This window comes from Aedes albopictus, chromosome 3 (genome assembly GCF_035046485.1).
Source record: "Aedes albopictus strain Foshan chromosome 3, AalbF5, whole genome shotgun sequence".
Taxonomy (NCBI): Eukaryota; Metazoa; Arthropoda; class Insecta; order Diptera; family Culicidae; genus Aedes; species Aedes albopictus.
In genome coordinates this window covers 218,839,211-218,864,879 of record NC_085138.1, presented here as the reverse complement: position 1 = coordinate 218,864,879, position 25,669 = coordinate 218,839,211, and the positions used below count along the sequence as shown (strand labels likewise).

Here is a 25,669-nt window from a genome sequence, read left to right as displayed (position 1 = left end):
AATATGAAGTAATCCATGTCTGCAGTAATTTCTGGACGAATGCTTCAATGAATCCTTAGAAAAACTCCTAATGGATTTTTTGTGTATATTTTTAGGAATTCGTCCCTCTGGCAACACCCATGACAATTAATAACAAATCTCTTGGGATACACTCTACTTACTTGATTATTGTTTGGTAATACCATCCAAATGCTCACCTGAAAAAGAGAATCGATTGTTATCGGTTATTTTTATATTAAATTGGAGAAGAAAGCGGCTTTAGGACAGTTGGTCGAAAGATTATTTTACGATAAGAAAATATACGATATTTGCTGGGCCAGGTGTAGCGGTTCCAATTTGTACTTAATATTAGGGGTACTCACTAAACAGATTAAATTGCTGCGTAAGCCATGATTTTCTGCTCATTTGAAATGTTTCATGATTTTGCGAATGAAATAATGAAAGATTGCCTTGGTGATCGCGACGTTTAATCAGTTTAATCAGTTTACGAAGTTAAGTGAATCCCCCTATTGTTTATCATTTTCATAAAAATTTAAAAAAAATCCATTTAAATTAGATCAGGCTTCCCTAAAATGTATTATCTTGCTCATATTGTATTCAGTATTCCGATCAAAGATTTCTCCTACGAACACAGACTGTTCTTTCACCATGCACGTAACTAGAGCGCATTTGACCCTAAGCTCCAATATCGTGCGCGCAATGTATGTATTATAATCAGCGCGCACTACTTTGAGGTGCCAAGTGCGCTCTTGTTATGCGCAAGTCTTTTGTACTGCGTTTGTGTTTTACTGTTTCTGATTTCCTGCAGAGATTGACATGTCGTCCTGTATTTTTCTTCTTTTACCAAAGTTAGTTTCCTTTCGAATATCGGTAAGTACCTTCCGACCAAATTTCCATTCGACGAAATGTCACATGTGTTCCCTTATTTAAAATGTCATTCGACCAAATGTGATAGATTCGAAGAAAGTTTTATTTTTCAGCATTTCGTCCGCCATTTATTTATTTGGGAAGCTTTAGAACACGACTCCGGATGGATAATTGAGTCCGGACAAACACTTAGGTTTGGTAATGGATACAATATTTTCATTATGATCACAAATTTTAATTATAGGGTGCGGTAGGAAAAAAATGCGAAAATTCCAGGGCACTGTTTCTGGATTAATTTGTGAAACATATGACTATTTTTAAATAACAGCGTATAAGAATCAATGAATAATGATAAAGTATTACAAAATAAAAATTTATATATGTAAATCACTTAAAACTTGTGAAAGGCTTGTGAAAATTGGATGGTCATGAGTTTGAACCCAGCCCCGGCACATGCAATTTTTCGTCAGTTGCTCTTCCCCCCGAGAGCAGCTGGCACTGACCCTCTTTTTTTTCTGTTCGGGTGAGCCAATGCGACTAGTATTTAGATCTTTTGTGGCATTACCCGTATCCTTAGTATTTAGTGCATGTCGTACTACTCCATTGTCATTGAGAGGCAATGAAGCATCGATTTCTGTACAGTTCCTGTTTTGTTATCCCAGAGGTGCAAGAAATAGATTGCGATAAAAAGGTCCCGTTATCATAGAGATTTAAATCCCAGTGAAAGAGCGCCCCTAATCAAACACAATCTATTTGAATTCTGAGAAAAACAAAACGGTGGTACTGATATTTATCCATGCATCGGAACTCTAGCCCCATCCATGTCTTGCTTCTAGTTTAGTCCCAGGACAACAAAGAAAAACCCGGGACTTTAGGCTAGTTGCAAAACTCTGTCAAATTAGAGAATGTGTTCTGCAATAAGAATGCACGTGAGTCCTTGAATTACCAGAACTTAACAGTCCTTGATAGGTTAGTACGCAATTAGATACGTAAAGCATGTTTGTTTTCCTAACATCAAATGTAGTCTCGGGTGGGCAAAGTCCGATTCTTTAACTATCAGCAAGGCAGAATAAATGCAATTTTAGAAACTGTCACCAGTAACAAGGACTTTGTACCATGAATCCTTATTACCAAAACACATTACCCCAACTTCACAAACCGGATGTCACTAGGGTTCGGTTTGGTAGATCTTGAACCGTAACGCAACACATAAAGGCGATCTACCTACGTTACGGGCTCCGTTAAAGATCGAGCATATTTTAAACCCCTTGGATTGGGGTTCCCTGTTTAGTGGACTTTTACCCCCGGAACAGGTGGTCCGTAGTGTTATTCTTAGCCAATTGAGCCAACCGCTACCGACACTACACAGCTATCTAGGCTGATCGGGAAAAGAAGTTAATATTGATGATCAACTTCATACGGACCCGAACAGCCGACACACTGACCCTCTTCGGAGCATATAGCTCTGACGGACCCGGAATTTGGATATCGGCGAACCGCAATTCATAATGGACCCCAAATCGGACTGGAAAAGGAACAGCAGCCACACATCAGCATCATCGTGCTCATCATTCTACCATTGACAGGGTAGAAGAGTAAAAGAAGTACGAAGGCAACCAGTTCCATAAAGTATAATAGAATAGAATACATTTAGGCGCTGTACAAAGTGGAAGTGCAGCGCACTAAGGGGCGTTTGGCCAATCTAGCTGGCCAATATTATTTTCAGGGGATTTTCACATATCTAATTCGTAATTAGCATTGAAACACTACATAAACGACATTTGAATGCAATTTGCATGATTCACACAGTTACAAATACCCTTTTCAATTAAATAATTGATATAATAAAGGAAGCCTTTCACTTTTTTTATGAAATTGCCTACCTTTAGGCGTAAATCACGGTTTAGAGAAATTTATTTATCAAATAACTCCAAAAGTACATCACATGTAAGAATTTTGACAACAAATTCGAATTTAGGGAACCTGCATTTTACCTGTCAGGGTATTTTTTACATAAACGAACATTGTTTATTGAAGACATTTCTCATTTAAAAACATAAAAAAAATATTGATAGATTCTTGCATTAGTTCAATATGTACTGAGTAAACCAATACTTGTTTTAATAATATGAAACGTGTAACTTTCACTTTTATGCAATGGTCGTTGCTAAAAGTTGATAGGTATGATCAGTGTCACCTTATATTACGATTTCTTTCATAACTCGTGAAGCATTGCATACTTTACGTAATAACTATCATTTCAACGATCAGTTCAGCAAAATGTATACGAGGATAAAAAATTATAAGTAAAGAACTCCATCTCAAAATTATTTCGATGGAAAAGAAGTTAACTTAGAGTTTTTAAGCCAAAAGTTAAATTCGTAGATGTGTTTTCCTTTGTTAACAGTTTCAACCTGTTCTATAATCCCATTTTAAACAATTTTTAAATTAATTGACATTTATTTTTGGTAAATCAAACAAAATAGAATCACTATATGCCCTTCAAACGCTTAACTGAATGGGTTCTGATGAAATAGAACTAAATTTGAAAAATCAGACGGCTATCCCCAAAGACCAAAGACTGTAATACGCCTTAAAGTATGCAATGACCCTGAAATTACAATTTCTTCAATAGCTTTCATTCAGAAAAACGTTGATTACTTAAAAGTACGCACTTTTACGCAGCTGGATTTTCTATTAGGCTCAAAAAGGATGTAAGTGCTTGTGTTATAGGAAGTCTCGGCCCAGCAATCGCCAGCAATCAAAAACTGCAGATGTTTCTTTGCTTGTTTTCACATGAGGGAGCCCCAAAGTAAGAAACTATACAAATTTTGAAAACATGAATGGTTTTATCACCTCGTTGCAACGATTGTGGTATATTTTGTCTATTGAAACTGACTGTGCGGTTAAAAAACTGAAAACATATTCAAACAACCAGAGACAAACTTTACTCAAAAATTGTAAAATTCCTCAACCCTAGCTTTGACCTAAAGCAGACTTTGTATAGGTTTGTTGGATGGATATTCGAGTATAGGGCATTATTCCACAACTATCCATGTGTCATATTCAGTACACATCTTCACAATACGAGCGACTTTGAAAAATGACTTATGGCCAGCTAGATTGGCCAAACGCCCCTTAGTGCAGCGTCCAATTGGAATCGCTCACGCAGTACCCTAGTGGACAAAAGAGCTGTAAATTAGGTTAAGTGATTAAGAATAAAAAAAAAAGACTTGTGAAAATGTATGCCAAATCAATTTACGCTACATAGTCAAAATAAGAAATGGCTAATATGGGTTACATTAACTGCGTTTCGATGAACAACTTCGCAGTACCTACTACGGGTTGTTTGAGCCAGTATGAAGTTAATCATCAACATTAACTTCTTTTCTCGATCAGCCTAGATAGCTGTGTAGTGACGGTAGCGATCATTTTTTCAATTGGCTAAGAATAACACTACGGACCACCTGTTCCGGAGGTAGAAGTCCACTAACAGGTGACCCTTAATTCATGGTGTGGTGCGGCTATATGCTTACCGTGCCTAGGAATGAATAGCTAGGGTGGTCTAATAATAACCTACCCGTTAACAGAGCCTATGGAGTAGGCCGTCCCTAAATTTATTCTATTCTATACTATTTAAGTGCTCGCACAGCCTGCATTGAAAAACATCTGTGGAGTAGGCCGCCCCTTATTTTGCAAAAAATCGAAATGTAACAAGTTCGTTGTTGGAAATGATCGATTTAGCTTAGAAAAGATCGTGCCAAAATTTTAAGTCCGTATCTCAAGCCTAAGAGGTCCTTTAAGGGGTCTAAAGTTGTCAAAAATTGTATAGGACCAAAACAACAATAACATTTTTTCAACGAAAAAAAAAAATCGCTATTCTACTATAATTTTAGAACCCTAAAGGATCAAAAATGTGCTCAGAATTGCGATATCTTTCTTCCGGAATCTAAAAAAATGGTCAAAAATGCTGATTTTTCGGTTGTTTTTTGTCAATAACTCAGAAACGACTCGAGATATCGCAATTCTAAGCACATTTAAAATCATCGGTTTTAGTAGAATACCGTTTTTTTTGTCGAAAAAAATATCTTGTTTTATTGGTCCTATACAATTTTGTCGTTGGTGTGTTCGACTGTTTTACGAAACTGTTTCGTGGTGGCTTGTCAGTCTTGACAAAAATAAAACACTATTCATGTTATTTTGTCCCGGGACAAAATAACATAAATAGTGTTTTATTTTTGTCAAGACTGACAAGACAAGCCACCACGAAACACTATACAATTTTGGACAACTTTGAGGGACCACTTAGCCTTTAGATACGGACTTCAAATTCTGACACGATCATGTCTTAGCTAAAACGATCATTTCCCAACAACGAGCTATTTACATTTCTAATTTTTGAAAAATAAGAGATGGCCTACTGCGGAGAACCAGGGTGCCCTCCACATTATTTTGCCCTTACTGCGCTAATCGGAGCAATGGTGTAGTGAACCTTGTGCTTCTCCGAGACAATCAGCTGCCCTTCTTTAGTCTCAAACTTAAGGTAAATAAGGGCGTGATTATGAAGATGTTGTTAATTAGTTTAAATTTTCACCTACAAGGGACACTCAATATAACTGAGACAGGTAAAATTTTCACTTTTCAAAATATGTTCAACTAACTGTAACTTTTCGAAAAGGGCATCAAATATTTTCATTTTTTACGGTGATGAAGTTTTGGATAAATTGGTTTTCTATTAGAAAAATAACCTTATCGTTAAAATTTTCTTTCTAAACTTAAGTCACATGTTTTTTAAAGTCCATTATATTAGTAATAAATGATCAAAATTTCATTGCATTCGGTCAATTGAATCCGGATATATAACTGCTCAAAGTTGCCTATCGGATAATTAGTCACCTACAATAATACCAAAGGGTTTGATTATTGAACGCTCACGGCGCCACCTAGCGTCAAAAATCGAAAACTTAAAATTTCTGCATACATTTGGCCAAGTTTTCCCATACAAACTTCAAGCGTTTTGAGCGCCCCCTTAGGCTCAACCGATTTTGCTCAAATTTTGAACGTAGCTTCTGGGAGTCCAAAACAACTGATTGAGGAGGTAAGACTTTGCATTTTTCGAAATTTTTGTTTTTCATATATAAGTGTGGGCCACCTTATGTACACCTTCCAATTGGAATCGCTCACGCAGTGCCCTAGTGGACAAAACAGCTGTAACTTAGGTTAAGTGATTGAAGAATAAAAAAATTACACAGTGTATTCTGTGTATCCTCGCCTTTGGCGTTTTCCGAACGATATCGTTCTGGTTTTATTGCTGCTGTTCTTTGTTGTGCTGTTTTTGAGAAGAGTTTAATCTTGCCTAGTTTGGGTAGTGGCTACAGTTAGGATAGCTCAGCATAAAAGAACAGCAACAATCAATCTTTGCAGACTTATGCAAAATGGTATAGCGCAAGTGGCCTTAGTCCAAGAACCTTACGGAGCGGACCTGGTGTGATGATTAAAGCATGTGCCTATCACGCCGCGGACCTGGGATCGAATCCCACTCCCGACAAACTCGCAAAATGTGAGTTCTTCCTTCGGAAGGGAAGTCAAGCGTGACGACCTGGCCTAGGGCTAAAAATCTCATTAACCCTTTGAAGCCGGAATTTTTCCAAGTGTTATTCTGGAGTTTTTTCTGTGTTTTTCTGTAGTTTTGGTATTCAATAGTACAAAAACGGTAGAATATTATGCGGAATATTTTTTTCTGGACATCCTAGGTCATCCAAACTATTCTTGAGTTTAGATCCTTAAAGTCTATGGGTGCAACGGTAACTTCTTTCATTATACAAAGCTACGATTTGTAATCTATCATGTCCAGAAAGTCTTCTGAAAATTCAATAGACAGTATCAGATCAGTCGGGGTATCCTAGGTCATCCAAACTGTCCTTGAGTTTAGATCCTTAAGTCTATGGGTGTAACGGCAACTTCTTTCACTACACAAAGCTACAATTTGTAATCTATCATGTCCAGTAAGTCTTCTGTAAGTTCAAAAGACAGTATCAGATCAGTCGGAATATCCTAGGTCATCCAAACTGTTCTTGAGTTTAGATCCTTAAGTCTATGGGTGTAACGGCAACTTCTTTCACTACACAAAGCTACAATTTGTAATCTATCATGTCCAGTAAGTCTTCTGTAAGTTCAAAAGACAGTATCAGATCAGTCGGAATATCCTAGGTCATCCAAACTGTTCTTGAGTTTAGATCCTTAAGTCTACGGGTGTAACGGTAAGTGCAAATGAAATATTTAGTGCTTTGAAACGCTAATTTAGCTAATACGCGAACGAATGTGAGAAGATTCCTGTTAATTGTGGATTTTTAAAAGAAAATATTCCGAGTTCGGAATCGTAGTGTGGCTACGCCATCCAGTGAAATTTCAAATATTTTGTGTAGTGTTTTCCATCTGAAGAAAAGTTAAAAAGGAAGCAACTTGATTCAGCAAGTGACTTGTTGGTGAAGTGGTTAAGAAATCTAGATAATTTTGAGTGCACAATTTCAATGTGCAGAAAAAAAATAAAGACAGGTCGCAAATTCTGCCTGTCACAAGTTTTCGGGTGATGTTTTTGCTGTTTTTTCATATTTGATTCGGCCTACAATTTTGCTGTTAAGTTCTCGTCGTTTTTTCACCGCGCGTCGACGGTTTCGGTGCTAGTAGGAAATCGGTAGTGGCTTTCGCGGGAATGCATGAAAATGCAGTTGGTCGATTACTGATTTCAACCAGTAACTGTTCTTATCGTCTTTCCACTACACGTTGTACATTTCAGTGCCAGAAGAGGATCTGGAGTGGCTTTTGCGCGAGAATTACTACGAAGCTAATCGGCCGGGCGCGTACTAAGGGGGATCGAAAGTGACGTCGGTGTGGGTTGATCGAGAACCGTTTCAAGCGTTTCAAGACTGCGGAAAAACTACGCACCAATTGGAACAAAACCAAGGACAAATCATTCAAATAATCAAGAAATGAGGCTTTCAAATCTAGACGTTGATAATGCTGAGCTTCCCTTGGTTTTTGTTAGTGAAGGCCAAATTTCATCATTGAAACTCGGTGAGGATATTCCTTTTTTCATTTTACCATCCATCACACTCGAATATTCCAATAGTTTAGTCTAAAACAGATTGTGTTGTTTCTTCCTACATATATATATATATATATATATATATATATATATATATATATATATATATATATATATATATATATATATATATATATATATATATATATATATATATATATATATATATATATATATATATATATATATATATATATATATATATATATATATATATATATATATACTAGCTGTCCCGGCAAACGTCGTTCTGCCTGCCTACTGTGTTTTTTGACATACAGCTCCATAGGGACGTCCCCGCAAAGTCATCTGTATTGGAGCCCCCCGTTCCCGAGACCGGAGAGGTCCCGCACCAAGCTAAGAACCTTCCCCGGCCCCAAAAATACCCACATACAAAATTTCACACCGATCGGCCCAGTAGTTTTCGAATCCATAACGGTCAGACAGACAGACAGACAGACAGACAGACAGACAGACAGACAGACAGACAGACAGACAGACAGACAGACGGAAATCCATTTTTATATATATAGATATATATATCGGCACCAACATTTCAAAAGGGCGTAACTGCTTTTGCAACCAATGCCTTCTCACAGAGCTGTGGGTCGTATTTCATTCATCTCACGCAATTCACATCCATTAATCGAAAGAGGAGGGTTTTATCTTTCTATTTGTGCTAGTGGATTGCTCGAGAGGGATGGAATACGCTCCACAGCTTTGTGAGAAGGCTTTGATTGTAAATGCAGTTACGCCCTTTTGAAATGTTGGTGCCGATATATGTATATATATATATATGCACCGGTGATAGCACAATCGACCCCATTCGGCATTGTATGATCCTCTAAATCGAAATCAATGAATTTTTAGTTGTGAATCAATATTTTTTTTATATTTGTTCATTGATTGTTCATTATTGCTTCCACTTTTTAAAGGGTAGTTATCATTTGGGTTTGCCTAATGAGGTCACAGTAATGCTTTTCAAGTTAATGCAACATATTCATCTAATTTCATTTGTCTCGAGTTCGATGAAAATCGATAACTACAAAGTTCAAATAGGTTATCGCTTGGGTTATCATCACAAAAATAAAAGCAGAATTATACAAACTGAAATGTATGAATAATTGATTTGATTTTTAAATATTATTACTAAGGCTGACACAAATTTAGTTTTTCTCTTATGTCACCCATCCAAACCCTTATACCATTTAGGTGTAGCTGTCTCTATATGAGAAATCCTACCAAATATTTATAACAAAATACTGTCTATATTTCAGATAAAATTTTGGAAACTTTTACCGATTCCATAATAGACTCCCAGTTATAATTCAATAATACAATAATACAGAGTATTTAATCCAGTCGGGAAAGGGATCGTTATATTTTCTTCTCGTTTCAGAGAGCGAGCAATGGCGCTTAAACCTAGGCTTTCGAGCCAGGACATGAGGGGGTAATACCATAAATACCTTTGTCCCATCCCAGGAAGAAGAGGAGCCCCAAAGGAGTGACATTAACTTTCTTAGCAACGTCACTCCCAACGTTTTTGCTTCACATTTATTACACATACGATACGGAGCGGCTGACGAGATGTCGCCGTTCCATAGTTCTGTTCAATTGTATTCAATAACGCTGCACAGTAGGCCTGGCCGCTTCAATACTTGTAATATTTTATTTATTTGCCTATGCCTTGCAAGTATTGATAATGACAAGAAAAATGGTAGAAGTAGTCGATTCTACCATTTTCCAGGATTCTTTCAATGAATGGCTGTGTATGTGTAGACTAGACTAGACTAGACTAGACTTAAGTCTACGGGTGTAACGGTAACTTCTTTCATTATACAAAGCTGCGATTTGTAATCCATCATGTCCAACAAGTCTTCTGAAAGGTAAATAGACAATATCAGATCAGTTGGGATATCCTAGGTCATCCAAACTGTTCTTGAGTTTGGATCCTTAAGTCTATGGGTGTAACGGCAACTTCTTTCACTACACAAAGCTACAATTTGTAATCTATCATGTCCAGTAAGTATTCTGTAAGTTCAATAGACAGTATCAGATCAGTCGGGGTATCCTAGGTCATCCAAACTGTTCTTCCCATGATCGCATAGTCGACGTAACCACCATTCACAATGTCAGTATTCACAAACTAATATCTATCATAAGTTCATAATTGTTACCAGTTTTATTCAATAGAGCACAAGATCTAATCACTAGCTATATGTCAAAGTGAAAAAAAAAATCCTAAACTTCCCATTTATCATTGCTAAAATTTCAAAAGTGTGTTGAAAACTGCAATGGCCTTACGTCAACTATGCCAATATTGGCATTGTTCTTGAGTTTAGATCCTAAAGTCTGTGGGTGTAACGGTAACTTCTTTCATTTTACAAAGCTACGATTTGTAACGAAGGTAAATGGACAATATCAGATCAGTCGAGATATCTTAGGTCATCCGAACTATACTTGAGTTTAGATCGTAAAGTCTACGGGTGTAACGGTAACTTCTTTTATTAAAATCTACGGTTTGTAATCTATCATGTTCAGCAAGTCTTCTGAAAGTTACAAAGGTTGTTTTTATCAACTAACCTACTGTTATGAAACCCATAATATCCCAAAAACATATAACAACGCGCATTGTTTCTCTAACTACTTTGGTAAGTACAGGGGATTATGTAACACCTTAACGTAGTGGCAAAAGCTATTATCACAAGTGTAGACCTGAAGCTATGGCCTCCGGAGTAGTGATGTTGATCTGAAATATCTCAAAACTATCTTGAAATGACTCATGATATGGGATTACAGATTATAGTCCAAAGTTCATTGAGAGAATAACTACTGTTACTATTAAGAGCTAAACTTCAAGAAAATTTGGACGACCCTCAATGTCCCAAAGGTTTATAATACTATATAGAAGACTTCAGGTTGGTCCAGTCACCGCTATTGATTATAAAACGTTACTCAGTATGTCAGATATAGCTGATGTTACGAGTGTAGACCTGAAGCTCTGAACTCATAGATAGTTTGGCTGACCTGAAAAGAACATATTCCCATAGTGTCTCTAAATGACCTTTGAGATTTCAAGAGCTTCACGGATCTCAGCAGATTATTCTATGCTATTATTTATGTTGATGGATTACGACTGTTCTTGGTGTATTCTTAGGAGAATTTCTTGGCTTTTCAGTCCGATTGTGAGATCAAAAACACCTTATGTTCTCTTACTCCGACGTTTCGATCCGTATCGGATCTTTTTCAAGGAATCGAGTTTTTGGTCGTTTTTTCGTCATGTAGATTTTTCAATCTTTCAACCGTCATTCGATATTCTAGTTTCCCGTCCGTTTTCATCCGGAAAACCGTAACTTAAATCACTAGGGATCGGGATTCGGACCTCTTTCGCTACTGTATGTCTACGTAGACATCAACTGCGGTTGATTATGCAGCGTTACTCAATATAACAGATATGGATACTGTTACGAGTGTAGACCTGAAGTCCTGAACTCCAAGGTAGGTTGGCTGACCTGTAATATCCCTGTAGTGTCTTTACGAGTGTAGACCTGAAGTCCTGAACTCCAATATAGTTTGTCTGACCTGGAATATCCTTGTAGTGTCTCTGAATGACATTTGAGATTTCAAGAGCTCCGCGGACCCTAGCAGATTATACAATACTATTATATATGGTGAAAACACATTAAGTTGTTCTTGTAGATTTGAAGGACTTTATTATAGAACAATTTGGACGACCCCATATGTCCCAAAGGTTTAAAATAAGCTAGTAGACTTCAGATTGTTTCATTAACTGCAGTTGATTATGCAGCGTTTTTCAGTATAACAAATATGTTACGAGTGTAGACCTGAAGTCCTGAACTCCAAGGTAGTTTGGCTGACCTGGAATATCCCTATAGTGTCTATAAATGACATAGTAGATGTCAAGAGCTTCACGAATCTCAGTAGGTTATGCAATGCTATTAATTGTGGCGAAAATACATAAAATTATTCTTGTAGATTTGAAGGACTTCACTATAGGACAGTTTGGAACACCTAGAACATCCCAGAATATAAAATACCTTTCGATATTCTTGATAAAGGCTAAATGGATACATATACACCAAACCCACATCCAAAATCAGCTTTTAGAACAACTGGTATGTCAATTATTTCGGTTTTTGCAATTTTCATGGTGTTCAGGATGTTCTAGGTAATCAATGAAGTTCCAAATACAAATATCCCCATTTTTCCCTAATAAAGGACTCAATTTTCAACAACTTTGTCGAAGACAGTATTCTGTTTTATTGAATGGGTGAATTTATACAGTCGTTTCTATGTAGGGGTCATATATGACCCCTCCGCTCCAAAGGGTTAAGCTTCACATCATCAAGAATATTATACGGCTTAAACTGATGAGATTTTCGCACTTGGGCCAGCGCTATCGCTGGAAATGCAATTTACTCATTTTTTGAGCTGTTCCAGTTTAGCTCAGTTTTGTGTGAATTTTCTGACCGTATAGAAGAGCATTGGATGACCATCCAGAATGTTATTATTGAAACCAACGAGAATAACCTGAAAACAGAGCAACAAAGGCCGCTATAGAGCGGAAATAAACCAAATCAGCCACATATGAGTCCCTTCAACGGTAAAGGAAGTCAAACGCTACTATGGGACAAGCGAGCGTACGACAGTGGCTGACGAACAGAATATAGCCGCCATATCCGATACTTCACGACGCCTGTGTGGGTCAAGGATTAATCCGAGGATACCAGTGGAAGACGCTACAAGACAGTCACCAACTCAACTGACAAGCTAAACTAAAACGTTCGTTTGAGCACTTCGAACAACTTCTTCAAGTTTGAAGCCAAACAAGACTCCAGGACCCAATCCTTTCCGCGTCACATCATTCTTCTTCTTCTTTGTGGCTCTACGTTCCCACTGGGACTAGGCCTGCCTCGCTTCAACTTAGTGTTCTTTGAGCACTTCCACAGTTATTAATTGAAGGGCTTTCTTTGCCTGCCATTGCATGAATTTGTATATTGTGAGGCAAGTACAATGATACACTATGCCCAGGGAGTCGAGCAAATGTTCCCGACCGGAACGGGAATCGAACCCGCCGTCTCCGGATTGGCGATCCAAAGCCTTAACCACTAGGCTAACTGGAGACCCCGCGTCACATCAACTATTCGTAATACCTGGGACACCGCGGCATTTCCGGCCGACCGAATACATCTATAAAGTGTGTCACGTTTAGAGGAGAGAGGGGGATTTGTGAAAGTGTGACATGCAATGTATTAGGTATAGGAAAATCCCGTACGAATGGAGGAGGAAGGTCTAAAATTCCCACTTTTAGCGTGACGTACTTAATGGATGCTCCCTTAGTAAAGGTTCCTAAGAAGTGGGATCTGGATTTGTACGACAACGGCGTGGCATCATGTTACTGTGTGTTCCTGAGCAAAGTATCCTAAATCGGATACAGGAGAAAACAAATGTGACTTTAGGGCGAGACGCATTGAAAGCAATGAAAATACCTCTGCGATAGACTTAGGGCCGATTTCTTCACCTCGGCTTAACCGGTAAGCCAGGCTTACCCATACAGTTAAACCTGGCTTAACGCTTAAGCCAGGGTGAAGAAATTGCCCCTTACACATGTATAGATCTGATCTACACATATAAGTCCTTCGCTTAACTGTTTGTTGGGGTTATATTCATATGATAAAATAATGCATTGCCGCCCGCATTATCAAAGTTACCATGTTTCACGGTACTCTTCATATGCTTCCATTGCTTCAATTAACCAAGTGCAAGAATGTGTTGAATTTCAGATGAATCGTAATCTTTTTTAATCGAGTATTAAAAAGCCAATATGTAAACAAAAATATATTTCTAGTTTTAGCTAGCTGCTTCAATTTATTTTGCACGCGATAATTGGCTTCGATATGCTAAGGCGGTCGATGTTTTCGATTGCATGCTCTAAAATTTAATCCGAGAAAAAACACGCCTCGCCGAAAATCAGCTCAACAAACAACTAGGCTCAGTGTACCAGTTATGGCTATAGTACCTCAAATTCGCCATAGTTGATTTTCAACATTTAACGATGAAAACCAACAAGAAAAAATATGTAAACGAAAAATCACGTTTATAAAAGATGATATCACTCATTCAAACTTCCCATTTTGCTCAAATTATGATAGAAAAAAATAATTTTCCTTAAAATTTCGGCTTCTTTGCACCCTATTTCGCCATAGTGTACCAGTTATGGCAAATCCCATAAGGAATGCATGTAAATAGTGCGAAGTGGAACCAAAATTAACAAATATGTCCATAACTGGTACAGGGTTCCTATCATTGGAACACGCCGTAATAAATAGTAAAAGTGGGTTTGGCTCAGATTTTATATTTTTCCTGTAAAGTATGAGAACAAATCTATCGTTTGACGTATCGATGACATTCGTCGGTCTTCTTCTTATTTTTGTAGAAGTAGTTTTCCTTAGGTAGTGCGATAACTGGTACAGGCACCCTAATGCCAAATCATCTGCTGAGCAATTCGATGCAGCTTATGTAATTGGCTTCCCTTGTAAACTGTTGGCCTGCGAGAGAGCTCTTCGGCAATCTTCGGCCTAGTAGGTTATTCTGGAAACCGAAAAGAAAAATAAAACTACACCTCAAATGATCACTAACAAGTGCGATAATCTTATTTTGGATCACGCTGCTGATGGGAATAGTGAAGATGACTTTTAAGAAGAAACATTATTGAACTGTGAAGACAGACTCCGATGGTACTATGTGCGCTGAAGGATGAATCTAAATTTGTAAGTGCTAGCTCAGCGGCAACACCGATGTAGCTATATAAAAATAAAGGCTATAAAAAGATCTTAATTGTTTCAATGTTGGCCAGCGATGGCTCGGCATTTCCCACGGCATTGCAGTTGGTGTTACAATTCGTGACATTTTAGACCAATTAACCAATCGGAAAGGAGTTGGGCTACATTGCCATGATAACGCAGAAAATTACTGGATATGAGAACTTGAAAATTATACAGCGTAGGGATGATGTACAAATGGAGACCCCTATTGGGAGGGTTTACTGCGGCCAGTATAGGGGGGAAAAGTGCAAATCATGAATATTTAGACTTGAAGCCGGCTAATCATTGCGGCTTTACACCACGTAATCAACGGTATACTATTAGCTCACGGTGTGAACCGACACACAATCCCATTGATGTCTTTGGTGATACGATGATCGTGAGAGAATCGCTGGTACTATACTGGCTAGTGGAGCAGGCGTCTTAGCATTTATATAGGTGTTGTTGACCATTTAGTAGGTTGATCCACTTCGCTCCAATTTTAATTTTTAATTTTTATGCTGTTTCTTTTGTTGTACAAAAGGAATATATCTATCCTTGCTGTTGTCAACGATCTAGAAGTTTTATTGTTTTCCATTGTCAAGGTTCGTTCTTTTTCCTATGACTTCTTAATTTTATCGTGAACTGTATTTCAGCATCTCCGGAAGTTTCTTTATTATAGTTTTATGAGCCTTATATAAAACCATAATAAGGCACGATAAATTAATAACAAATTTGCTACGTATCTTGATAGATCAGCACACTGATTCCTAATGTACAAGGTTGCGATCCAAATTATCCCAGATGAATAATTCAAACTAAACAATTCATCAACTGATCATTTCTTAACCAAATGCAATCAACTTTGTGTTGGGTAATATTGCGTGTTTAGTAGGTGACAGAAAAATTCGTAGATTGCAAACTGAATGATATCATGTAGTATTATTTAATATTCTTACTTCTAATATTTATTATTTTTCAATTTATTTTAAACAAAATTTTATAAACAGGGTAATCCCCTTCAAGTGATTTAGGCACTGTCCACAAATTACAAAATGCTCTAGAGGATGGTGAGTGAGTATATCCAAGCGTTACGGTCCATACAAAATTTTAAGCTTTTCCATACAAATCAAAAGTAACGCATGGAGGATGGAGTTGTTTTCGCTAGCTTTAGCATACTTTTGATCGTTTCCTTACAAATAGCGGAATGACACGAATACCACAATAATGCTAAAGTGTCGCTAATAAATAGTAATAATAATTACAAATAGCGTATCGTCGATTTCAGCAACACAATACTTGTAAGAAAGCTAACTTGCTGTGAGTGAAAAAAACATCTGATCAATTTCAGCCCGAAGCGTATTGAGCCGCCGCATAGCCCTCTTAAGGGGCTGTCCATAAACCACGTGGTCATAGGGCCCTTATGATAGGGGGGGGTTCGGCCAATGACAATTTTGTATGGACAAATTAAAAATTTTGTATGGACAAATGACCACGCGGGGGGGGGGGGGGGGGGGTGGTTGAAAAGTCCCAAAAAAATGACCACGTGGTTTATGGACAGCCCCTAACTGATTATTTTATTGATTATAAATTGATCTCCCCAATTTACAGCGTGCGAAATCATTTGGGCAGTGGTCCAATTTTGGGCACTTTTTGCACAATTATCAGTATTTTTTACCAATTGATTTGAATTTTTGTACACGGTTAGATACTGTACGTATCTCACAGTAAACAAAAATGTAAGTAATTTATTTGTACATATAATTGATTAACTTATGGTAATGTTGACTAACTTTATTTGCATACCAAATAGGTTATAACACAAGTGACGATAGAGTGTGACAATCTATATCTATATATATATATATATATATATATATATATATATATATATATATATATATATATATATATATATATATATATATATATATATATATATATATATATATATATATATATATATATATATATATATATATATATATATATATATATATATATGTATATATATATATATATATATATATATATATATATATATATATATAAATGAGTTTGAAGTTCCTTTGAGGCAACAAAACTCAAGAACGAATGAACCGATCAACATGATTCTTGCACGGTTTGGTTCGTATTCATGGTGGCTGTGTTTATATGCACAAAAAGTTACGAAAATCAACTGGAAAAGTAAGAAAATTAGTAAAGTACTGATTTTTCGTGAACTGGAAAGGAAATCAAACCGATCGAAATGAAACCAATCTAGAGTGCGTTGCTATTTTGAGCTCAACAGTTGTCAAACTACCACAAGACGGCAAGACAAAGTTTGCCGGGACAGCTAGTACTACATAACATTTGCATTAACCTTTATGTTTTCACTTACTACTATGATACAACACAATAACAATACTTCACTTACTACCTATGATACAACACAATAAAACAGAAGGATTTTGACAAACTTCCATTGAATACAACTTTCATTGAAAATGTTCATACAGTGATAGACATTCATTCGTTTAGCCAAGGCCCAACATTAAAAAAAAACAAAGTATCAGGAAACGCATACAAAAGATTTTTTGTGAGACATCCAATGTTTGTTATTTCAGCCAGAAGACTGTATTGAAGATATTGAGAGCTATTAGAAGACGTCATAATAATTAACACTGTGATTTATGCAAGTTATACTATCATCTTTCAACAAAACAATACTTAAATACGTGACTTTTTGAAGGTTTGCGGGAATTTTTTTTTTTCAAAATTTTTTTTTTCGTAAATTTTTAACCTTAATTCGTAATGATACTATTATTAGAAGCTTTTGAAACACTTCAGAAGAAAATAACTACAACAAATCCCAGTTTGAAAACATTTTCAATATTATGACATATTTATATGAAATGCATGTAAAATTAATATGACAAGACTTCCGAAAACGATCATATTTATGATTTACAAGTCGATCTATATTGTATGTCACCATACAAAATTATTGTGTTGGATTTTTTTTTTAATTTGATTGTTTTTATTATTTCCTAGCTGTCCCGGCAAACGTTGTGTTGCCATTTGTGGCTGTGGTGGTTTGGCAACTGTTGAATTCATTGGGTCACGGCACTCTAGTCGGTTTATTGCGATCGTGTTAATTTTCTTCCCAGTTCATGCAAATTTCGGTGTTTTCACATTTTTTCTACATTTTAGATGGTTTTCGTAACTTTTTGTACATATAAACACAGCCACCATGAATACGAATCGAACCGTGCAAGAGTCATCCTGATCGGTTCAGCCGTTCTAGAGTTTTGTTGCCTCAAAAGGACTTTAAACTCATGTTTATATAGGGTGACAATGGGTATTATCGGCAGGTTTGTTCTCTTCGTCATGGGGGGTTTTTGTCAGCAAAATTGCCTGAAATTTGGCTATATCATTCAGCTTAGTTGGGAAGGATTTGAGACCAACTCTGAGTTCAATAGGTTTCAAAAAACCCCCAAAGACGAAGAGAACAAAACGGCCGAGAATAGGTAATTTCCCCTATATGGATTTCTAAAAGTTGTCAGTGCGACTGAACGAATGTCTAGGAAAATTTCCTATTTTTCTTGTATTTTACAGCCAAAAACCTAATAATATATTGTTTCATCCCTTTGGCTAATGCAAATTACTCAGAAGATCTTCCAAAAATTATAAAAAAGAACATGAAACTATTGCAGTTGCGAAAAAAAATAGAAAAAATATGCCTCAGCTAAACGAATGTCTACCACTGTATTACTCAACGATCTCATACACTTGACGTGATCCCTATTCACTGAATTCTTTAAAGCGACTTTTTTACGGGATTTTGATTATTTGAAGAGGGCAAATCGAGTAAAAATGCCATTAGACTACTTTTACACGATTTCTCGGAGTTACGTGAACTTTTTAGGCGCTTATTTTTTTTACGCGGATGGATCTATCGCTTAAGGACAGACTTGTTAGAATCCCAAAATGGCCGCTACAATGAATGACCGACATTGGCACCTACTCACGATTCTGAGCGCACAAATCTCTTCGTAAACAAAACCAGCGCACCTGATCTTCTTATTTTAAGCCTATTACAAGTGAGCAAGAATAGAATAATAAAATGCATTGTTGTTTAAAACTTGCTTGTTGAGATTTGTGCGTCTGAAGTTCTGATGCACTGTTGAAGCGGGATTTCAACACGTTTGTCCTTAAAAGTTGAATTAATTCTATTCTAAATTCAGGAAAGTAGGGAGATATGAACAATTTGATTTACCATGGAAGACAATAAATAAATTATTGTCTTACATTGTTGTTCTACATTTTATGGAGCTGGCTAGTAAGAAGGTTTACCAGCTGGTACAGATTTCACCACCAACTTTTCCAGTGTAATACTCCGAAACCAGGGCCATCTGCTAGTGTCCTACATCGAAACTGAACAGATTATTTTGGTGCCTGGTTGATAATGTACAAACTACACTACGATTCAAACGCCTCAATAGCCATTGGCAATAGAGGCTTGAGATATCTGTACGGCATTGATTGAAGCGAACAATTATCAATAAAAAAAATCTCAACCGCCATTGCTCAAGCTAGCCGCACGTCCGTTGGCATCTACTTAGAATAGATGCAGACACCAGACCTTCTCACTTCCCTCGTCCAGCTGACCGTGGCCGAAGATGTGCACGAAAAATGAGTTAGAACATGCGCTCAATAGTCAGGCAGAAACGAATTCGCCACAAGAGATATGCAGCTTGTAATGAGTTTGTAGGGTCAGTTCTATTGCAATCAAGATTTCAGGTCACCGCTGTGGAAGAAAAGATAATTTAACCGCGATTTCCAGGCTGCACAAAAAATACCTTAGCATTGATAGCATTAAGTAACGAAAAACAGTTCCCATCGTTAAGAGCAGCGCACCCCAGCGCATACCTAGCCGACGGATCGTGTCACGTTTATTGCCTAGGCTTGAGCTTGTAATTATAATGTTTCGGCCTCAATGTGATCATCCATATGCCAGTGTTGAATTCGATTGGGCAGGGGTACTCCGGTTAGGCTTCCTTATGGAGTTCTAAAAAAATTGGTGGTAACTTTAGCATCTGCAAAAATAAATTTGAATGCACTCAGAAATATCTCTACTAGTCGAGATAACAAACATCGTTTTATACATATAAGAATAACCTCAAAACAAAAGATCAACAGTCGATTCCTCAAGAAAGTTCAACATATAAGAATATCTATAACTATTTTTGAACAAAACCTTACACTCTCAATCGATTTTGGAAGATATGTAGATAAAAAAGGAATGGAACATTACATCCAAATGGGCCACAACATTGCGACGGCCAACTATGGCTGGTTTACATACAATCCGGAGACCAAAAATATTTTTTGATTTCTTTGTATCTTGGCATATGGTTCTGTTTTATTTTTACTAAAATGTATTTTTAGTCATTTGCGATTAACGCTGCGGTTATTATATTGAAAGTTGAAGTTCGAGCATTTACGGCAATATAAAATCGTTTAAGTTTGGAACCCGTCAATAGGACGATTAGTAGCTAATAAATGGGAAGAAATACAAAAAAAACACTGAAAAATATAATATGCCCTAAACATTTGCAGCTGAAATCTTCACGAACTGTTAGCAGACTTATGTAAGAATTCTTCAATGCCAACTTTTGCTGGGACAACTTAGAAAGTATATGATGTCCAAACTATTTATAAAAATTCACAATTTTCTGTTTTTCGCGTAGCTACTACTTTTGCTAACTTCAAAATACAAATATATGGAGATTAGGGGCATAATGGTCACCCTAAGCAAATGAGTACGTTAGGCCTGTATAACAGAGAAAAAGTTAAATTGTTATCAGTTATCAGGCTTACAACTTTAATTTGTTATGCATCAATCATTTACAGCAGGTAGAATGTATTTATTTTGAAGAAATATTGTTCGTATAGTTGGAAATCGGAATTTTTGACACGCAAAAATCGATTTTTCTCCCAAACCGTGAGTCGGCCGTACGTCGGGCAAAGTGCGCTGGATAGAGGGCCAGATCCGCTGCTCAGCGCACTACGTCCGACGTTACGTTTTACGTATGGATTTGGAGAAAACTCGATTGTCGCGTGTGGGGAAACTTCGGTTTTCAACAGCGACTACAATAATGAATTATAAACCAAGCGTCTTTCAGGGCTGCCAGGAAAGGTACGGGACGAAATGGGCACCCATCGGGGCATAATGGACACCCCTGCATATTTTATGCTATACGTTTGATTACATCGACCAGATAAGTGATTTATCTATGCAGATCAATATTACAAATATAATACTCCATCTTAGAGGAATTTACACAACATTATAGTTGATTAAATAAACTTCAGGCTAAAATAATCGGATTATTTTTTTCCCAAACTTCTTAAACGCCTAACAGTATGCAATGCGCCTACATCCATTCGTAATATTTAGGACAGATCGGTGAAGTACTAGATTTGTAGTAATGAGCTGAATTTTAGTATGGTGAGAAGGTCAATTCTCCATTTCTGGAGTGAAATGGTGCAAAAAGCGTGATATTATGTTTCCTTGCCTAATCTGATGCTGTTTGAGCAAAACTTTAGGCAACAGTGTTGTTGTTTTCTTTATTTCTTGCAACATAAACAACATAGTTATCCAAAGTTTTGTTCAAACAGCATCAAATTAGGCAAGGAATCATAATACCCACGCTTTTCGCACCATTTCATTGCAGAAACGGAGAATTGACCTTCTCACCATACTAAAATTCAGCTCATTACTACAAATATAGTACTACACCGAACGTGCCCCATTGCCAGTGTTCATTTCGTCCCGAATCGACGACAACATCGAAAATGCTATTTTTAATAAGTTCTGATCTAAAATAAAATACTCTATCCTTTTCAAAACCTGAGTAGGCTGAGTGTACCAGATATCGCCATAGTGGTTCCCTATTTGACCTTGGTGGTAATTTGAGATAATAGAATATTTTGCAACATTTCAAGAGTTTAAATGACGAGATACATTTAAATTTCATAATAGGTTTAAACTTGAAAACTTTCTCAATTTTCACTATGGCCGAATAGGGAACCACTATGGCGATAAGTGGTACACTTACCCTAAATATGCAGATAAGGTAATGCTTTGATATTTTTTATGGTAAATATACTCAAACGCTTACAATACCTTATTTGTTGCTGAATAAAAATTATAAGAAAACCACCATATAAAATCATACCTTTGGTAGGTACCTTTGAACAATAGAACAATGACTTGTTCTTTCACACTTCTGCATTACCGTCTTACCCCGCTGGTTCGACACGTTTTAATACGACACTTTTTAACTCGTACCCACTTATTCGACACATGTCGAATTAAAAAGTGCTCAAATGTCACAGCGATGTACACTGTAAATTCAAGACAGTTTGATGTTGCGCTTATACTCGCATCCGCAGCAGCTTCTCTTGCAGCCGCTAATTCCGAAAGTTCTGAGTTGGTGCTATTCGACACCCAAACCGCCTGGAGACCAACCGGAATGAACTGAGGATGGCAACAATCATAGAAAGAACGAGCTTTTTACTCGCACCACCGCAATATCTGTTGAAATTATGTTTCATAACAAATCCGGAAATCAAAACAAAAATAGAGTTGCCAAAATTCAATGAACATGATGGTGTAGCATGACCAGTTTGTCGAATTGAAAGTTTACCCCGGTTATTCGACAATAGTCTTTGTCGTATTAGCGGGGTAATACGGTACAAGTTTAACGTAAAATTCAAAGTTGTCAACAAAAGCAGAGGTGTCCATTTCGCCCCGGGTGTTCATTAGGCCCCGAATTCCTTTATCACTTATTTATTTTTCCCAAGTAGCATTTTCCATAAACATTTCGTCAGTGTGCAAAGATGTGATTAATTTTTACATAGAGTTAGCTTTTTCATGGTGCGTGTACTCAGTATACGACACAACTGCTCTCGAGTTAAAAAACCTTATTGTTACTTCTGAAACATTCTTCTCCTTGCAAATCACATCTTCCACAATGTATACCTCCAAAACAATAGCATATAAGGGACCGATATTATGAAACAATATTAGTAGGAGTGTTTGCTGTTGAATAAATCAGAGCAAATCACTTTTCTCCTAGCGTTTTCTTACTATACAAGAAGTTCAACAATATAAAATTACTTACATAAGTGGAAGTTGGCGGTGGAGGCTCAGGTAAAATATTATCTCCTGGGCGCCCATTAAAAACATCACCCCGGCGAAGATTTGCGCTTGAGCCTAGCTATTTTGCACTGTAGTTGGAGGAAATGCCAATGCAGAACCCGTAGCTTCCGGAAAGGTAAGCCCAGCTCCCTGGGTTAGTGGGATAGTGTCAGGCCCTGCGATCCAGCCCTAAAAAAGACTAGCACCGAAAAATGAACAAGAGAAGAATGCGAACCAATACCAATGGCAACGACCACAGTGACGAAAGGGGACTTGTGATTGGAAGCTCGGTACGTGGAACTGCAGATCTCTCAACTTCATCGGGAGCACCCGCATACTCGCCGATATACTGAAGGATCGCTGGTTCGGAATCGTAGCGCTGCAGGAGGTGTGTTGGACAGGATCTATGGTGCGAACGTTTAGAGGTAAGCACACCATCTACCAGAGTTACGGCAACACACGTGAGCTGGTAACAGCTTTTATAGTGATGGGCGGCATGCAGAGGGGCGAGATCAGTTAGTGGCCAATCGATGAAAGAATGTGCAGGTTAAGGATCGAGGGCCGATCCTTCAACATCAGCATAATAAACGTGCACAGCCCTCACTCCGGAAGCACTGATGATGACAAGGACGTATTTTTCGCAAAGCTCGAACGCGAGTACGACCGCTGCCTAAACCACGACGTCAAGGTCATCATAGGAGACGTAAACGCTCAGGTAGGCCAGGAGGAGGAATTCAGACCGACGATTGGATAGTTCAGCGACCACCAGCTGACGAACGAAAATGGATTACGCCTCATCGATTTCGCCGCCTCCAAGATCATGGCCATTCGTAGCACCTTCTTCCAGCACAGCCTCCCATATCGTTACATCTGGAGATCACCACAACAAACGAAATCGCAAATCGACCACGTTCTGATTGATGGACGGCACTTCTCCGACATTGTCGACGTCAGGACCTATCGTGGCGCTAATATCGACTCTGATCACTACCTGGTGATGGTTAAACTACGCCCAAAACTCTCCGTTATAAACAATGTACAGTACCGGCGGCCGCCCCGGTACGATCTAGAGCGACTGAAGTACCGGATGTCGCCACCACATACGCGCAGAATCTCGAGGCAGCGTTGCCGGTGTGCTCGATGCGGCCCCTCTAGAGGACTGCTGGAGTTCTGTAAAAGCAGCCATTAATAACGCATCCGAGAGTACTATCGGGTACGTAGAACGGAGTCGACGAAACGATTGGTTCGATGAGGAGTGCAGAGCGATACTGGAGGAGAAGGACGCCGCGCGGGCGGTAAAATTGCAGCATGGAACCCGACAGAATATGGAGCGAGACAGACAGAAGCGAAAGCAGCAGACCCGTCTCTTCCGGGAGAAAAAGCGCCGTGTGGAAGAAGCGGAGTGCGAGGAAATGGAACTGCTGTGCCGTTCACAAGAAATACGTTAGTTCTACCAGAAGCTCAACGCATCCCGCAAAGGCTACGTGCCGCAAGCCTAAACCTGCAGGGATAAGAACGGGAAAGGTGGAAGGTGGACGAAGCACTTCGAGGAGCACCTGAATGGCGAAGAGAATGGCGAAGAGAGGCACAGGAGATCAAGGCAGTGGAGGAAATGGCTATGTTGGTGCAGCAGAGGACGGGAACGAAGCAACTCCCACGCTGAGGGAAGTTAAGGATGCCATCAACCAGTTCAAAAACAACAAAGCGGCTGGTAAGGACGGTATCGCAGCAGAACTCATCAAGATGGGCCCGGAAAATTTGGCCACCTGTCGGCACCAGTTAGTAGTCAAGATCTGGGAAACCGAACAGCTACCGGAGGAGTGGAAGGAAGGGATAATTTGTCCCATCCACAAGAAAAGCGACAAGTTAATGTGTGAGATCTTTCGAGCGATCACCCTTTTGAATGCCGCCCACAAAGTGCTATCCCAGATCATCTTCCGTCGTCTTTCACCTAAAGTAAACGAGTTCGTGGGAAGTTACCAAGCCGGTTTCATCGACGGCCGGTCGACAACGGGCCATATCTTCACCGTACGGCAAATCCTCCAGAAATGCCGTGAATACCAGCTCCCAACGCACCACCTGTTCATCGACCTCAAGGCGGCGTATGACAGTGTCGACCGCACAGAGCTATGGAAAATCAGTGCAGTGCAGTGTGCAGAACAGCGTAAAGATTTCGGGTGAAAACGGCATTTAAAAGTCCTAAAATAGTTCCAATTATAGTTCATTCGTTGGATCAAAATTGAAAGTCTTTTTTTTTTCTTTCGGAGTAACACTAAAAATTGTTTTTAATTGAAAAAAAAAGTGTTTGTTGTGAAACTCATGTAGAAGAATGTAATTAATCGCCACTTACAACCCACAGTCACGCTCAATGATCACCAAATCGCTTCCATCTTCGTCCACTCTTTTTGCCCGCTGCGTTCCATGACCACTTGTGCCAAATGGATCTGGAACGAACACCAGATTTGTAGGGTTGTTGCTCGGCATTTTTGAACCACCCACCTTATCTTTCTGGATTCCCAAGCAGCGCACATATTACAGCACACATTTTACAGAATTCACTGTGACTAACATCTAGCATTGTATGAGAAGCAATATTGGAATGCGTCAGTGTCAACACGAATCGCCACGCGAGTCGCACAAGTTTATCAAATAACATATTTTCAAGTTCTACTTCTGACATGAGCT

At 38.2% G+C, this 25,669-nt stretch overlaps 1 protein-coding gene across 4 annotated transcripts in view; it reads right to left on the bottom strand.

Moving 5' to 3' along the window:
• Positions 1-25,669, bottom strand: part of LOC109411988 (mucin-5AC) — a 135,080-nt gene that overhangs the window by 87,662 nt on the left and 21,749 nt on the right. For 3 of the 4 annotated variants that reach the window (XM_062858917.1, XM_062858914.1, XM_062858916.1), the window contains exon 2: positions 162-197. The exons of the other annotated variant lie outside the window; for it this stretch is intronic. The gene's annotated coding sequence lies outside the window, so the exon portion shown is untranslated. The remainder of the gene's footprint in view (positions 1-161; positions 198-25,669) is intronic. 4 annotated transcript variants of the gene reach the window in all.